Here is a 12,160-nt window from a genome sequence, read left to right on the forward strand (position 1 = left end):
TAAAACTTGGTAACAAGTAAAACACATTTGATGCAGCATTCCCAAAAGATGTCTCAACAACGGCAGTTAACCATGCAATACAAAGGGTATCTAGGTGGATAGATGCAATTGATCTTTTCACATTTGCTATTTTTTTAGGTGATAAAACACAAATTGTGTAATTCACTACATGTTATTATCGGTCCTAGACCAGGAGCATAGTTGGGCTCCATATTGTATGGCTTTGGTTCTGCATCACTTACTCATTTGTAGAGCCTCATAGACTCACTGGAAGAGGCTCACACTGGTTTCTGGAAAAGGAGTCCCTAGTGATGGAGTCAAAAATGCATGTCCGGTGTGGGAAAGAAGGGTGCACGCAAAGAAGCTGGATCCTGTGCTTAATAACAGCTGCCAATATATGACCGGACGTCTAAAACCAACAAATATTAACTGCCTGTATGTGCATGCCAGACATTTAAAAAAAAACGGTCGCAAGCAAAATGGAAATATCACCCCATGTTGAAGACAATGTCACACCGTAGCTGTAAGCCTCTGGAAGTCACGGAAAAGCTTCATAGCCACAATGGAACTCCTCGACGTTGCCGGACATCTTGCAGCTGGTACAGACACCGATCAACCTGGATATGTTTGAATCGCCGTCTAAAGGGGAGTTGGCAGATGAAGGTCAACATGCGGAAGTGGGGTTTCTTAAACGACTCTGACATGTGTGACTGCGGTGAAACAGAGACCATGGTACATCCATTGGTCTGTCCGTGAAGGACCTCACCAGGGCTACAGACCGGGCCATATCATGAGCCCATTGCTGGATAAACATAAAGACTGTGGTGGTACGACACGAGAAGAATACGTGGCGGAGTTCACTAGGATCTCAGATGCTTGGCTCACCATCATCATGGTCTTATTTTTACGTATGGCTGATGTAGTTGAAGAGCAACAACTACAATTTCACATTCAGGTGGTCAAGCTGGACAACCGTGTCAGGAGTAGCGAAGTGTATTGCCGTGATGTCTCCTTCCTATTTGTGGATCGGGCATTGCGTCGTTATATGTTGTATGGTTTGTTCTGGATGACCACAGTCGCACACTGGAGAGTTTTTAATTTTCCATTTCTGCAATAGGTATCCGCATCTGACGTGGTTTTTTGCGAATGCGGTTTCATCACAGTGAGAGTGGAGAATACACGAGTCGGTCTCTTGTGAGCCCCTTTGAGAGCTGGGCCATACGTCATGATGGACAAGAACATTCATCTTATATGCGGCCCTGTTAACTGCAACTCCTAGTATATGTGGCAGCTGTAGGGTCCATGAAAACTACTATTATCTGTGGCCCTATTTCTTCCTATTATCTGTGATTATCCACCATTTTTTCCCACAATAAGAGGCGCGTGTCAAATTACTCATCTCGATTTATTTTGTCTTAAAAAAGTGTCTTAATTAAAACAAGTGCAGAGGCAGCTCTCGCTTTCATCACGAGACATCGAAGACAAATCTGCCCGTGTAATGGTCCTCCATAATGGTTCCCACAACATTAGCATTGCCTACCCCTCCATGCCGAAGTCAATCCCTGCGCCAGGTTGACCAGGACTAACCGCCCGGTATAACAATATGTGATCAGTGGCAAGAGAGATAGGTGTATGAAAGAGGGAACTGTGTGTGATGGAGGTGCAATGAACAAACTGGGGCGTCACGGTGGTGAGATGTTATCTCCCTCGCCTTGTATACAGGAGGTCGTTGGTTCGATCACGACCCTGACGCCTGTCTATTTAGAGTTTGCATGTCTCTCTCCCCGTGGTCACATGGATTTGTATCCGGGTCCTCCGGTTTTTACCTCCACAATTTAGAAACGTGCGTTTAAATTATTTGGCTGCTATACATTTCCACATGATTATATATCATTTGTGGCCAGGTCGCTTCTGGAAAAGAGCTAATAGCTAAGTGTGCTTGATCTGAAAAACAAAATAGTTTAGTTTTATTACTGGAACCCTTACTTGTCTCGGCGTATTGGTGAGGAGAGTGCTCACTATACCTGTGTAGTGACATAGCACCGACTGCTGTCCAGCAGCGGCAACTGCGGTGGACAATTAGCGCACACGCCATTGAGCAAAAACACGGGTGGTTGCCGGCAGGGTGGAGGAACTGGGGCAAGGGTCACGGAAGACCTCATCGGGAAGCCCCTGGAACCCGCTAGTGGGTTCGAGAAGGGAGGCGCGGCCAGGGCGGAGCCAGGCCGTGCCGAGTAGGATAAAAGCAGTGGAGAGCGAGAGCTCCGGGCTACCAGTTCTGGGAGTGGACTCTTCTCGCCGTCGCTGTCGTCTTTGCCACCTTCGTCGCTACCCGCTTTCACTCGATAAACGCGCGGCCGAACAGTTGTTGGCTGTCTCGGTCGACGCCGTCGGTGCAACGCTGGTTCTGGTTGTGTCTAGGCTGGGCTGTATGGCAACGGGAGCGAGAAGAATGCGATCCTGTGTGTGAACGGTCGAAAGGTGTTACAATAAAAGGTGCCTCCTTCAACTACCTCGTCTACGACTTGTGCTATACTACACCTGTATAGCCTTAACAAACTGTTGGGGTAAGTGCTGTTAGCGAGCAGAACCTATGAAGGCCGGCAAGGTGCACGAAGGGTGTCCAGCACCACGCTCGGCCATCTTTGTCTCTCCAGTGCTGATGTTAACACACCGCACCAGGTACAGTACTCATTTGAGGATGAGTCAACCTACGGGAGGCACAGGGCCAGTTCATATTATCCTCACCGATGTTGGCTGTGAGTGGCCTGCATTAATTTTCCTATTGTGATGGGGTTTCCCGTCATTTACAGATTTGAATAATTTCATTTAGGCAAAGCTAATGGATGCTCATAGCCCAAGGGTCAGCTCTATATATATGAGGCTCTGAGAGGGAGATGGCAGCAGTAAAGATTACTCTACTGTACCGATAAGCCGTAACAATAATGACATCGGTTTACGGTTGTATCTTTGTCTCGCTTCTGCCTGTTGGTTGATGACATTTCTAAATGTATCAATGTTGATTGAGACAAGAAGAGCACAATGCAATTATTAAAAATAAAATTTAAAATAAACTTTTGTTTATTTTATCAGGTAAGGGCCACCGAGCTATATAGCTCTTTTTCAGAAACGACCTGGCCACAAATGATAGCTCAACGAAATGGATTATCACGTGGACATTTCTAGCAGCCACTTTATACGATTGTTTCTGAATGTAGAGGGGGGAAAAAATCTATATTGGTGATGCACACAAGTTTTTGTGTGTTGTAAATGTTTTTAAACCTACACTCATTACTTTTATGCTGTTATGAGTTGATTCGTCACTTAAAAATTATAAAATCAACAAGTTGCTGAATAATCTTGATTTGAAGCTTTCGTGACTGCAGGAATCCATACTCTTTGGTTCTTTCGGTAAAGTCACGTAGGTAGAAATAAAATAAAATAAAACAAAACACGACGTTTCGATCGCAACACAAGCAATCTTCATCAGGTGGAACAACCACAGCCAGAACATGCTGAAGTAGGCGAGAGAGCTGCCGTGGCAAGACGTTATATAGGTAAGAAAGGGGGGAGAGAGAGGGGGGGTAGGTTAGGGGGGCGTGGGCGCTAGGGGAAGAGGACGTGAGGCTGGGGGGGGGCGAGGCTGGAAGTGGAAAGCTGAGTGTGGGCCCGGGGGTAACACAGATAAAAAAAAATCTACTAGTAAAGCGGCAGGTACGATGGAAACAACCACAACCAGTTAAGGCATTACCTGGTTAATAACATCCTTCCAATGATTGTTAAATTTGTATCCATCTTCTCGGTTGAAGTTATGTCTATGTTTATATATCTGCATGGCTTCATGAACAAACCGTTGATAGTAGCCTGAAGGTTTTAAGAGTACCTTGGTCTCAGAAAAAACAATATCATGCGAGCCCACAGCGTTATAACAATGGTCAGCTACGGCAGAGGTATTGGTTCTGCCGTGTTTCAAATCTGCCTTGTGTTCGCTAACACGGTCCGAGACATGTCGTTTCGTTTCCCCAATGTAACTTCTACCACAGGTACAACTCAGTTTGTAGACTCCAGGGTATTGCATGACAGGAATGACCTCCTTCACAGATGGGATTAGATCATGGATTTTGTGTACTGTATTGAATCGGACCTGGATCTTGTGCTTGTTTAAGATTTTGGAAATCTTTTTGGTAACACCTGTTATGTACGGTAAAGTGATGGTTTTGATTAGTTTCTCAGGAGATTGTTTCTCCATGGTTGGAGAAACAGTTTTGCGAATAATGCGGTCCGAGTACCCATTCATCTTGAGGGCTTGGTGTATGTGTTCCAGTTCACTGGCTAGGTTGTGTTGGTTGGAGATGCAGTGGGCCCTATGGTGTAGTGTTTTGATGAGGGAATTCTTCTGGGCCGGATGGTGGTGGGAATCAGGTTTTAGATAGGAATCTGTGTGGGTGGCTTTCCTGTGGACAGAGTGTCCCAACGAGCCGTCAGGCCTCTTCTCAAACACAACATCAAGGAATGATAGCTTACCATCCTTCTCCACTTCCATGGTGAATTTGATGGATGGGTGTTTGGAATTAATGTGGTTGAGAAATTGGTTCAATGCTGGCAGGCCATGTGGCCAAATGATGAAAGTGTCATCTACGTATCTCTCCCACAAGGAAGGGCGTAGGGTGGATGTCTGGATGGTATCTGTTTCAAATTTCTCCATAAAAGTACCATTCCAGGTGAAGTAAGTGTTGGTAAGGCAGTGCCTAACCAAAGTTTGTACATCAGGATTCAGTCCATGTTGGACCAAGTCTTCAATTATTACTAAGGTGTCAGGTACAGGAACCTTGGTGAACAGAGAGACTACATCAAAGCTGACAAGCAAATCATCTGGAGACAGTGAGATGCCCTTGTTTAGAGAGACCAAGTCAGCTGAGTTACGTACTGCTGAGGTAGTTTTGCCCGTGAATGGAAGCAAGGTCTCAGACAGAAAACGGGCCAGTTTGTAGGTAGGTGAGTTGATAGTGGAAACGATGGGCCGAAGTGGAATACCTTCTTTATGGATTTTAGGAATACCATAGAATCTGGGTGGTCTAGCAGCAGAAGATTTTAGGGAGAGCCGCTTGAATGGTTCGATTAGAGAAGTCGAATTGTTAATGATATTGTTGTTTTTTGTAGCCAGGCGGTTGGTAGGATCTTTGTTAATTTTGGTGTAACTGCCATCATTAAGGTCCTGGATTTTGTTGTTGTATGTGGTTTTATCCATGATGACAGTAGCATTGCCCTTGTTGGCTGAGAGGATGACTATGTCCTCTCTCTTTTTCAATTTGGCGAGTTCAGAGTGCTCGACTTTGCTGATGTTACTCATGGGTTTATTAGCATTTTTAAGAATGGTGGCAATTTCAGATCTTGCCACGTCTGCTAAGATGTGTCCCAATAATAATAATAATTGTCTCCAAACTATAATTTCCTTTTCTTCAGCAAACCTGAACATAACTTTTTGTTTTGGTAATATGCATCTTTGTCAGTGCCGGATTATCCTAGTAGCAAAAGTTGCATATGCACGGGCCCCGCACTTTCAAGGGCCCCGCGCTAAATGCTTTCAAGCTATCAATTCCGGTTCAGTGATTTTGCAATTGCTCTATTACTATAGTATACTGCGTTCAACTTTTATGAATGAATGGGGGGTTAAGGTTAGCGATTTGTCGTATTATCTGGCTGTATAGCAAATTAAAAAATACAATTACTTTACTCTGTTCGTAAAAAAATTGTGTTTTAATATTTACGAGTATTTTTTTTATTTAGGGCCCCTTTATAAAATATGCTGCAGGCCCCACACTAGCTTAATCAGGCACTGATCTTTGTCCCACTTTGCACTCTTCTTTGTAAAGTGCTTCAATTATATGATGTAGTTGAGTGATTCTCAATCTTTTAGTATGGCTCTATAATGTATCCCTCCATATTTCATGGACTTTAGAGCACGCGCCCGCCTGCCTGCCCTCCATATTGAAGCCCGAGGGGGGTGTGGGGTCGATGACGTGGATGTCCGTGTGGGATTCATGACGTAATCAAGTGTGAGGTTACACGTGCTTGATGGCAAGATGCCCTATGTGTGGGGCAAATACTGTGTGGGCAGCTAATCTCTCCCGCTGTGCACACATCACACACAGTTAGCCTGATTAAAGTATAACACCGTCCACGCTTGCCATTTGTGGTCTTAGTACAACCACAGTGTAGGTGTGAATAACAATAATAAATTAACTACTATATTGTAAAAAAACAACAACACATCGTTCTGTGGTAGGCTGCATGATTTGTAAACAAGGTTATAGTCATTACAAAATCTCAAAAACACAATGTTATTCACACTTTTAAAAACCTAAACATGTTAATGATGTTCTATTCTTAGGTTTTTTCGGTAAAGTCACGTAGGTAAAACATCAAAATTAATGAAAATAAAATAAAATAAAACAAAAATCACGACGTTTCGGAGGCAACACAAGTCTCCGTCATCAGGTGGGACCGTCACAGCCGAATTAGCTGCATCAAGTGAGGCAATGATTCAAGAAGTAATCCCTTATAAGCAAGTTGAAGGGGGGAGGAGAGGGGGGGGGAGCTCATCAGAATGTGGTAGCCAATGAATGGAACGTATCGGGAGGGAGGGGGGCGGGGCTCAAAGACAGCACGGAGTGCTAAGTACAACACATCGGGAGGGGGAGGGGGGGCAAAACAATGGACGACGGCTTGGACGCGGTTACTGCTGCACACGCCAACACAATGGACAGAGAGGGGGAGGGGAGGTCTGATACACATGATAGACAAAAGAACGAAAATGCCCATGTTTATACCAATGCTGGCTGAAGAATGAAGAGAGTACTGTTAAAAAATAACTGGGGATGTTAACACTCGGTAAAGTAAAGTAAAATAGTGCCTGTCAGATAAGATGGTCCAAAAAAGTGTAATTAAGTCTTTTTTGCGTGGTTGATAACATCTTTCCAATGATTACTAAGTTTGTACCCATCATCACGGTTGAAATTATGTCTGTGTTTGTATATTTGTATGGCTTCGTGTACAAACCTTTGATGGTAGCCGGGAGGTTTGCAGAGAACCTTGGTCTCGGAAAAGACAATTTCATGAGAGCCCACCGAGTTGTAGCAATGATCGGCAACGGCAGAAGAATCAGTTCTGCCGTGTTTCAGATCTGACTTGTGCTCGCGGACACGATCAGAAACATGACGTTTTGTTTCTCCGATGTAGCAATCACCACAAATGCAACTCAATTTGTAGACTCCAGGATACTGTAAGTCAGGAACGACATCCTTCACAGATGGAATCAGATCACGGATTTTATGCACTGTACTGAATCGGACTTGGATCTTATGTTTGTTTAGAATTTTGGAGATATTTTTGGTCACGCCTGCTATGTATGGTAACGTGATGGTTTTGGTCGGAGTTTCAAGTGACTGTTTCTGTGTGGTGGGAGAGACAGCTTGGCGGATAGTACGGTCAGAGTATCCGTTCATCCTGAGGGCCCGATGTACATGTCTTAATTCACCGGTCAGGTGGTGTTTATCAGAAATGCCATGGGCTCTGTGGTATAGCGTTTTGATGAGAGAATTCTTTTGAGATGGGTCCCACCTGATGACGGAGACTTGTGTTGCCTCCGAAACGTCGTGATTTTTGTTTTATTTTATTTTCATTAATTTTGATGTTTTACCTACGTGACTTTACCGAAAAAACCTAAGAATATGATTCCTTGCAGTCACGACAGCTTCAAATCTAGAATGTTAATGATGCATGTTAAAATGAGTACACAAACCTAAACTGTACACATACTGTGCAGTATGTGAATACATGACAGTGCTGTACTGCAGTACACTAACATGTTGGTTACTTGGTTCGTATTCCTGTATATCCTGACGTAAGTTGTCAAGTCCTGCAGTCACAACTCACTCAATGGTGTTATTTACATATTCATGTTATCCTCAGGTCGGAGAGTATTTAACACACAAGGAGCAGCATAGCTCACCAACACACAGCAGATGCAACAGCTTGCCGAGTGAGCTATATATATATGTACCCAGCACTTTGTTAGTCATATACTCTAATTTACATGTGCAGAACACACATTTTAGTCGAATGCACTGTTATTCTAGATTCCAGGCATCATTGTAATCACACACCGTTATCGAATACTTGATGCGTAAAATAAATACATATGTATGCTTGCTATATATACAGCAGCGATGCCAAGTCCTGATAGATTGTCATGGATTTCCCTTGCTGGATTTCGTACCCTTCACATCACATTTTACAAGCAACCCGCTCGTCCTTTGGACGTGAGTGACCTTCCATCCATCCATCCCTCCCACCAGCCAGCCAGCAAAACTTTAAATCTTGATTTGAAGCTTTCGTAATTGCAGGAATCCATACCCTTTGGTTCTTTCGGTAAAGTCACGTAGTTAAAAATGAAATAAAAAAATATTTCTAACTACGTGACTTTACCGAAAGAATCCAAGAGGATAGAAAAACTTTTCTTAAAAAATATAATTTTCTGTAGTATATTACATTCAGTATAATATAAAGGTACCCGTCATTGAACGACCGTCCTCCCACTCTCACCAACGTCCCCACCTCCCCACTCCTGGGTGCCCCCCCCCATCTCTCCTGCGTGAAAACCCCCGGCCACCCCCACGTGTTTCCCCAAATTGCCCACCTCCTCGGGCCCCCCACCCAGCCAGAAAAAAACATGTCTTATAATATAGTACAAAAATACAGCACAATACTCTGCCTGCAATTTAACCTCAAGAAATTGACGCCAAAGAGCGAATCATTGCGCCAGTAATGACGAGTCATGTTCATTGTACAAGAATGATGCCTTGTGTGCCAAAGTTCAAGTTTATTGTGTTTAACCAGGTGACACAACTCAAGAGACCAGGGTAGCCTCATTTGCAAGAGTGCAGTGACCTGAGTCAGCAAAGTGGAGCAATTTATTAAACAGAAGTCGGACATTGTTCATTACGCTAACATGCGTTGTGTGTGAAATTAAATGGAACATTCAAGACATCCCATGCGCAGCTCCCTTCCGTGCCGGCACGTAACTTCTAACGCAGGCAGCAGCACCCCCGCATGGCCCCCTACTGGTAACGGAATCCCTGCAAGTCCAGACGCAGTTTGCAAAGGGGGGATGTCGGAGCAGCGTGGGGGAGGCCCCCAGAAGTGCAGATAATTAAGAGTTGATCTTATTTTGTCCGCAGTGAATTTCGGGACAAGGGGAGGTCAATACCCGCAGATATCTTGCGGGTTATTGGAACGATGTTACACTCCACCAATACGAGATTTTGTTTGTGGATGTTTCGCAGTCTACTGGAAACCGTGGAATGTGGGGTATATGAAGCGTCGCTTGTTTGTGCTGGCACAATCACAAAAAGGTATCTTCCTTCTCCTCCTCCCGTCGTAGTCCATCTGCGACGAAGAATGGTCATAGCAGGAAACTTCGCCTATTATATATTTTGTTTACTTAAAATGCAGTGGCATTGACGAATGTATTCAGTTGTAATGAGGCGAGCGTGATGCACCAGATATCGATGTGACGAGCACCATGCCCGACGCCCTTGTCTCCCCAGTGATTATGTTTAAGAAAAAAAACGCACAAGGTACTACCCAGTAAACATGCCAACGTTGGGCAAACGTTGGCATGTGGTTGCAACCGATGGACTAACGTTGGCCAAATGTTTTTGTGACCCATCTTTACTGCGTCATTTGAGTCGACCGAGGGCAGGCTCAGTCAGGACAGTTTCAGATAATAACCACTGATAAGAGTATTACCTGCGATTGGGAATGGAACTCTGGTCGCCGGGGATATAACACATTTCGATAACCACCATGATCAATCCACTGCTGGACGAAGGCCTTCCCAAGCTGCAGCTACCTCTCATGATCTTGTGATGCAATAATTAATCCAGTATGAGCTCATTTCATCTTTCATTCTCCTCTCGGATGCGTTCAATTCATTGGTTGCCAATCCAGTATGGTGCTTAACCATAATCCGTAATTCCCTATCTATGTCTCCGTCTGTATGTGTCGGTGTCTTTGTATGGACTGTGTATAAGTGTGTCTCCATGGCTCCATGGGTGTCTTCACGTCTCCGTGTGGGATTATCTATTTTTTTTACATAAAAGTGCAGATAACCCCCGCCCTCTATATCTCAGCCTCCTTCTCTCTCTCTCTATTTAAGGCCTCGACACAGAGGCGTTGTTTCTCTGTGTGCCTATGTGTGTGTCTCTCTCTGTGTCTCTGTGTTATCTCTCTCTCTGCTTGTGTGTCTGTCAATGCGTCTCCGGTTCTGTGTTTTGTCTCTCTCTCAAATGTAGCAATCTTTGGAAGAACGTAATCAACCAGGTAGGGTGTTGACTGTTATGTTAGCCGACTGTCTGTGTTGTATTGCATTATATTTCTAAGTTTACTAGGTTTGTTTTATCTTTCATTTGTACCTGATGATGATTGCTTGTGTTGCAATCGAAAGGTCGTATACTATTATTTAATGTATTATGTTCTCTTTCTACGTGACTTCACCGAAATAACCAAAGAGTAAGCCACGGGTAGTAGGAACGATTTAGTGTGCAGGTCCACTTATCCGCGAAAATATTGCGGATAATTGAATGGCCGTTCTGCAATGAACTTTTGGGAAATTCATTGATGACGGCAGATGATAGAATAACTGGAGTTTCCACGGACCCTATTGGATAATCGCAGCTGCGTGTAATAGGGTTGCAGATAAAAAAAATCTCTCCACGACAGTTTATGAAATGTGTACAAGGCCAATGATGACAGTCGCAATATCAGACCTCAGTATCACCATCATCATCATCAACCTCAGATTAGCGCGGTTGGCTTTGTAGGGTGCGAAGGACGTTCAACGTACAACCTTGACCTTTCCACTGCTGGATGAATAACCCCCAATCACCTAAACTTACTTTGGACCTAATCAGTGCGACGGCTGGCACTGACCACTACGGCCCTGACGTCACCGCCACACAAAAACCTCTCACGCGCGGAGAGGAGCGGGGGAGGGGAGGGCGGAGGGGAGGAGGGGGCGGAGGGGGTAGGGGAGGAGGAGGGGAGGGGAGGAGGTGGAGGGGAGGAGAGGGCGGAGCGGGGAGAGGAGGAGGGAGGAGAGGGAGGGAACAGGGGAGGGGGAAGGGGGGGAGGGAACAGGGGGGGGAGAGAACAGGGGAGGAGACGGAGGGAACAGGGGAGGGGGAGGGAAGATGGGAGGGGGGAGGGAGGGAACAGGGGAGGGGAGGGGGACAGGGGAGGGAACAGGGTAGGGGAAAGGGAACATGAGAAGGGGGAGGGAGGGAACAGGGGAGGGGGGGACAGGGGAGGGGTGGAGGGATCAGGGGAGGGGAACAGGGGAGCGGGGAGGGAACGGGGGAGGGGACAGGGGGGGAGGGGGGAGGGAACAGGGGAAGGGGGAGGGAAGATGGGAAGGGGGGAGGGAACAGGGGAGGGGGACAGGGGAGGGGTGGAGGGATCAGGGGAGGGGGGAGGGAACGGGGGAGGGGGGAGGGAACGGGGGAGGGAACAGGGGGGGAGGGAACAGGGGAGGGGGGGACAGGGGAGGGGTGGAGGGAACAGGGAACGGGGGAGGGAACGGGGGAGGGAACGGGGGAGGGAACGGGGGAGGGAACGGGGGAGGGAACGGGGGAGGGAACGGGGGAGGGAACGGGGGAGGGAACGGGGGAGGGAACGGGGGAGGGAACGGGGGAGGGAACGGGGGAGGGAACGGGGGAGGGAACGGGGGAGGGAACGGGGGAGGGAACGGGGGAGGGAACGGGGGAGGGAACGGGGGAGGGAACGGGGGAGGGAACGGGGGAGGGAACGGGGGAGGGAAGAGAGGTCCCCCGCGGCTCGCGCTTCCGTTGCCGGGAAATCCCCGCGCTGGACATCTTCGCCCTTTCTGGGAAGTCACGTGGGTCTCCCCCTCCTCCTTCCACACAAACAGCAAGGCTCTCCTATTGGTTCGCGAAACTTTACAGGCAGCGGGTTCGCTGTTCCCATTGGTTTATACGAGAACCCCATTTCACCCCTCCCCCTCCTCCCCCATTTCTGCACACCCCCCCCCACAACCGCCCCAACTCCCTCGCGCCCTTCGCCGTTAAGCCACGAGCGCGGC

Source organism: Lampetra planeri, chromosome 2, assembly GCF_965212315.1.
Source record: "Lampetra planeri chromosome 2, kcLamPlan1.2.h2, whole genome shotgun sequence".
Taxonomy (NCBI): domain Eukaryota; kingdom Metazoa; phylum Chordata; class Hyperoartia; order Petromyzontiformes; family Petromyzontidae; genus Lampetra; species Lampetra planeri.